Below are 6,825 nucleotides of genomic sequence, written 5' to 3' on the forward strand. Positions count from 1 at the left end.
GCAACATTCAATTTTCTATAATCAATGTACATCCACCACCCAGTCACAAGTTTTGTAGGGACTAACTCTCCCAGGTCATTCTTCACCATAGTAACACCTGCCTTTTTAAAAACCACTTGTGTAATACTTACCCATTTATTATCAGCAATAGGATATATGATTCCTGCATCTAATAGTTTCAACACTTCATTCTTCACTACTTCTTTCATAGTGGGATTAAGCCTAGGGGACTAGGGGACTAATACCTTACTCCAAATTAATTTTATCAGAATAGACTATGGGACTAATACATTTTATATCAGCATTGCTCTAACCTCAGGCTGACTTATGCTCACTTAGGGTCTGAATTAATTTCTCACCATGAAACTCAGACAATTCAGATGAGATTATAAAAGAAAAAATATCACCTGGAAAAAAAGAACGCATGCTTTAAGCCCTTAGGCAGAGGATTCAATTCAACTTTGAGTGCTTCCACACTTGAAGGAATTTATTTTTCACTACTCTCAGGCAACTCCTCAAACCTCAGTTGCCATGTCCGAGTGCCATAATTTTGAGTTGTAGAAACTCCCATATCCATGAGTGAGTCAATCATGTATGTCTGGTGGCTCTCGTCATCATATTCTAGTTATTTTGCAATATGGAAGATATTCACCTCGAGAGTCATATTTCCAAAAGACAGCTTCATGAGCCCATTCCTGAAATTAATAAGAGCATTAGTAATGGCAAGGAAATGCTTACCTAAAATCAAAAGAATTTTAGAAGTAGAATCAACAACAGAGCTAGTGTCAAGGATTAGGAAATCAACAGAATAATAAAATTTGTTAAGTTGAATTAGAACATCCTCTACCACACCTCGGGGTACTTGGACTGAACAATCACCCAAATTGTAATACCACAATGGTTGGTTCGATTTCTCCCACACCCTAACTGCAAATAAATATAATATGGCATTAGATTCACGGTAACTCCTAAATCTAGCAAAACTTGTCCAAACTCATGATTTCCACTGCTGCATGCAATGGTTGGACAACAAGGATCATTGTACTTGGGAGGAATCCACTGCTCAATTAGAGCCCTAACTTGCTCTGTCAAGAATACTGTCTTTTTCACATGGTGCTTCCTCTTAATTGTACACAAATCCTTGAGAAGTTTTGTATAAGTATGAACTTGTTTAATCACATGCAAAAGAGGAAGATTGATTTTTACCTGCCTTAGATTTTCTAAGATTTCATTGTTAAGATCTAGAGTTCACTTGCTTGATTTTGAAGCTTGAGGGAATGGTACCTTAACAGGACTCTTTGTCACCTCAAGATCCTTGGGCAACTCGGCATCACTACTATTTTGATCATTTTCCACATCCTCTGATTTGTTCGTTGTTGAGATGTGTAATGACTTACCACTTCATGTCATAATGGCATTCACATCCTTCAAATTCTCTTGTGCCATGTGTTGACCATGGGGTGCGATCTAAGTTTGAGAAGGGAACTTACCTCGCTCATTCACACTCAAGGAGCTCATCAATTTAGACACTTGGCTCTTTATCTCCTTATTTTCTTCAACAACCTGCGTAATCAAAGGTTCAAACTTTTAGTTAGTCTTACCCTGTGTCTCAATAAAAGCACGCAAAGTGTCTTCTAAATGACTCCTAGAAGAAAAAGGTGTTTGATATGGTACAAGATATGATCTAGGGGGTTGTGCAGGAGGCTAGTTTTCAGACTTCTAGCTAAATTTGGAGTGATTACGCCACCCCGGATTATATGTATCAGAGAAAGATATAAAAGGCTTCTTGTACATACCTAAGGCATTACATTTTTCCTTATACATCCCTCTCATCTCAGCAAATGTGAGACACTCTTGGGCGATGTGATCTATCCTGCCACACACAAAGCATGGTCTAAAAGACTTTGCATGATTAGCCATGTGTGTTGGCTTTAAGTTCTTAGCCTTTAACACATCTAGCTCCCTAGTGAGCATCTCAACCTTAGCCTTTAGGTTATCCTCTTCCATTAGAAGGTAAATTCCACCACCATTTGAGTTTCCTGCAAGTCGTGACCTATTTGTGCTCTCAGTAGCACCAGGTCCAATCCAAGTGTGAGTTTTTTTAGCAAGCTCATTGATGTATTTTATGGCCTCATCAGGATCTTTCTATAAGAACTCACAATTACACATCATCTTCACAAATTTGCGCTCTTTAGGTGTAAGTCCCTCATAAAAATAGCTCACTAAGTACCAATTCTCATACCCATGGTGAGGACACATACTTAACAACTCTTTAAATATCTCCCAAGACTAATACAAAGTCTCACTATCCTTTTGTGCAAAGGTAGAGATTTACTTTTTTAAAGCGTTAGTCTTATGTTGGGGAAAATATTTATTAAAAAATACCTGAGTCATCTCATTCCATGACCCAATAGATCGCGGTGTCAGCGAGTATAGCCAACTCTTAGCTTTATCCTTCAAAGAGAAAGGAAAGAACTTAAGTCTCACAATGTCATCAATTATATTTTGACTATGAAAAGTCACAACTACTTCCTCAAACTCCTTAATGTGCACATATAAATTTTTATTTTTCAAGCCATGAAAAGTAGGGAACAACTGTATCATCCCTGTTTTAAAATCCAGTTGGCAAGTTTTAGCTGGAAACGTGATGCATGATGGTGTGACTGTGCGTGTAGGGTGGAGGTAACCCTGAAGAGTTCTAGTGGGTTAATTTTCGTTTTCACTCATTTTTTCAGGACTAGATGGATTGTCAAATAAAGAATGTAAAAAATTTGATTCAGACTCTCACACATGCCTACAAGTAAATCTACCCAATGCGTCTTTATATTTGTGCATACAAGGTACAAAAAAATGCAACACTAAAAAATAACTACAAAAAGAAAAATAAAATAAAATAAAGATGCATCAAGCTAAAAGAGAGAAAGAAGTTACTCCTTTATAAACTGCTGAAAAGAAAAACTATGTAACAATTCTTCTGCCATCTCCCTGGCAACGGTGTCAATATTTGATTACGCTCAAAGAATAATGCGGTAGTTGTAGTACAGCTTTGGGATATCGATTCCACATAGAGACATTAAAAAAATAGCAGAAGGAACAAAGAAACTAAAGAAAAATATTAAATGATTAATAGAGAACAAAGATGAATTTTAAATGCAGATTAAAGTGAAGCAAAGTGACTAAAGGAAAAAGTACTCAAATTTGTCGAACAGTAAAGCGTCGGGAATCCTTTGCACAAATCCAGTATTTTAATTATTCTTAATTCATTGAATAACTCAATTGGGAACTCAATTCTCAAAATTTCCAATCGGAAGGTATAGATTTATAAATCAAATGTAACCTTTTGAAAAATCATTCACCACTTTTAAAATACGTAAATTATTATCCCTATTGAGAAAATCCAACGACGACAATATACTCAGGGAGCGATATTGCAGTAAATAATTAAATCAATATAGATAAATAATTGATCCAAACGTAATCAAAGAACTAATCCATTCAATAGAAAAAACATGACTGAATCCATAAACAAAATAAATTCTATGATTATTCAGAGAAGAAAACATCAACAATAGATTGAAAATGATAAAACGAAAGATTTTTAGTAATTGAAAATCAAATACATAAATTAAAAATACTATCTATTATGTAAGTTCATCCATAATCCTACTTAAGAATTTAGTTGTCTATTTGAGTAAGAACAACAAAAACTCTCCCAAAAAGAATAGCAAAAAAAAAACCCAGAATAATTTGAAAACTCCTTGCGTTCATGCCCCCCCACCCCAAATTGTCTTATGCCCAATATCCTCTAATTGAAAAGTTCCACCCGTTGAAAAGTCCTAGTCGTTTCCAATGTCTTGCTTCCCTCTATCCACCTATCAACCCTTAATCGGTCCCCTCAAATCTTGTGATATTTGAAAAGTCTCCCAACTTTGAAGGGTCCTAATCCTGGAAAGTCTTCTCAGTTGAAAATCTTGCTTGGTTGAAAAGTGTTGTCCCATATAATTGGAAATTATCTAAGCAATATTTGAGATTTAAAATATTATAAAATCATGCTCAAATATATCTCAATGTGAATAGATATTAAATTCAATAATATAAATTATATCTCATTATTTCTATTCACATTTTAGCATTTTAATCTAATAATAGTGTATTTAGAGTGTACTTTTGTGCACTCATTAGAACTCTTTGTTGGATCTTTGCTTGAGCTGGAAGTCGATCGACTGTCGAACAAACTCTCTATCATGGCACTTATTGAGTCAAAAACAGTGCCAAAAGTTTTCTCAAGGCGTTGTCATAACCAATCATTGTCGGGTCGGATTATCAATTCAGGCTCTCACAATAGTAAACCAGGATTTACAAACTCAACATTGAACATTATTTTGTATTGCTTATGATGGCAAACTGGACTGGATGAACTCAATCCCATAGAACTATTCTAGATCTCAAAGTAATAGAAAAACCTCCGCACTAAATGGATTCTAAAATCCTTAAAAAAAATTTAAATGCTCAATTACGAGACTTTAACAAATTTCATTTATGAATAACATTTCGCTAAACAAACAAATTATATATACGGATATTCCCCTACCTTTTTCGTTCTCATTTAGGTAACATATTATTATTTTTTAAAATAGAAGTCTAACAAAAAATTAACAGTGGTATCTAAAATATGAGTAAGTGGGATATAGTACAGAGAAATGTTACTTATCATCTCCACACCACACATTAATATGTAATTTGTTATTTTATTTTTCTATTTAAACATACACATTTATACATCAATATTTATATATTTAAATAGAAAAATAAAAATAATAAATTATATGTTGATATATGGTATAAGAAATGATAAGTAGAAATTTTCTATAGTACAATCTTTTAGGAAAAAAATAATAATAAAAATGTAGTTTTTTTTTCCGAAAGAGTGGTTGTTGGAGTGTAACGAGTCCGATTTTGGACATAGTTTATAACCAAATAGGTATATGCCCATTTTCAGATTTGAAAAACCGATACCGCACCGATTACATCCCTAAACCGGTACTTCCAGTTTTACCGGTTTCAGTTTAGTTCTTTCGGTATATTATATAGTATATATATATTATAGTATATAATAATATAGTGATAATATATTATACTATATTATACTATATATTATGATTGTATTATAGCCTATAGTGATATAGTATTAGTATAACTACTAATACAATAGACTATAGTGATAATATATAGGATTTTAAATTTTAATATTATATTAATTAGTAATTTATCATACAATACAAAATTACTTTTTTATATATTATATATAAATTTATATATAATATAAAAATATTTTATACAATATACAAAAACTAAAAAATATATATATGAACTGGTCCGGTCTGGTGTTAGAAAAAGAAAAATCGGAACCGGATCGATTTTGACCGGTTTTGAGAAAAATGGAACCGATACTGGACCGGACCCAATACCGGACAACACCCACCGGTTCGGTCCGGTCCGGTTTACCAGCTCACCGGCTTTCTTTACCCCTATACATGACTAAAGTAAAATGGGAAAAAACACTTTTGGCCTTTACAAAGTGTAGCATATTGAGTAATATATGTGCATCTTAGAGCATCCGGATGCGAATGCCTAAATTTTAGTAAAAATGTTTAACTATTTGACAAAACTCTCTCCATCCGACTGCCTATTTTAGGGGAAAGTTTTGGGATTTGAACATTGACTCCCTAAATATAGGGAGCTATTGTTCATCCCTAAATCATTTTTTACAAATATTTTATTCTAAGCAATAAAATAAATTCTTCTTCCAATTATCTACACTTTCTCACATGCTCATATTTGCTATAGTTGAAATTTGAAAAAAATGTCACCAATGAGATGATCCAATTTTTTTTAAAAAAATTGACCATTTGTGAAAATATGATTTTTTTAAAAATATTATTGTTATGAAAACATTGATTTTAAAAATATTATCATTTAGAGAGATAAGTAGTTTAAAAAAATTTGTTACATATGAAAAATTGAAAACATGGGTACAACAAATAATTAAATAATTATGAAAATGTGAAAAAAAAAATTAGTTCAAAAATTTTCTTCCATTGTTTCACGAAAGACAAAAAAAGTGAGTAATTAAAAATGTACAAATAAATGAATAGGAAAAACTAATAAAGAAAGAACATAAAAAGATTATTTTAATAGAATAGAGAAATAATAGGGAGGGAGATGTATGAGGTTTTGGAAAGATAAGTAAAATTTAGGAAAAAATTTAAAGATGATTCTTAATTAGGAAAAAAAATGTATTCATTTGAATGTGAATGCTCTTATTGAGTACCATAATCTTTCTTTTTGTTATTGGAGGAATTAGATTAATAAAAATAAAAGGTACAATAGAGATTCTTTTTACGCCTCAGGGGAACATATTAATTGCAATTATGTGGTTGTGGGTTGTCCAGCAGAAATTCAAGAAAGGATTCTTCCTGCAGATTTGATCATATTTAATATGTCTGAATTCGACGTAATTGTGGGAATAGATTGTTTATCTCAGAATCATGCAAGTGTAGATTATTTTAATAAGCATATGGTTTTCAAACCCATGGATGGGAAGGAGTTTAGTTTTCTGGCATCACTAGAAATTTTCCCTCATGTAATCTCAATAATGCAGGCCGCTGATTATTTAGACAAGGCTGTACAAAATTTTTAGTGAGCTTGGTTTTATCACCAGTAGATGGACTTAGAGTTGAGGATATATAAGTGGTCATAAAGTTTGGAGATATATTTCCATATGACCTTCCAATGCTACCTCTGGATAGGGAAGTAGAGTTTTCG

The 6,825-nt window shown here is 32.6% G+C and overlaps 1 non-coding gene across 1 annotated transcript; it reads left to right on the forward strand.

Annotated features, from left to right (window-relative positions):
- Positions 1-2,239: 2,239 nt before the first annotated feature.
- Positions 2,240-2,347, forward strand: LOC121247964. The gene has a single exon (XR_005937364.1). It is a non-coding gene; the product is annotated as a small nucleolar RNA R71 (small nucleolar RNA).
- Positions 2,348-6,825: the final 4,478 nt, after the last annotated feature.

The sequence above is a fragment of the Juglans microcarpa x Juglans regia genome, chromosome 1S (genome assembly GCF_004785595.1).
Source record: "Juglans microcarpa x Juglans regia isolate MS1-56 chromosome 1S, Jm3101_v1.0, whole genome shotgun sequence".
In the NCBI taxonomy this organism is placed as follows: Eukaryota; Viridiplantae; Streptophyta; class Magnoliopsida; order Fagales; family Juglandaceae; genus Juglans; species Juglans microcarpa x Juglans regia.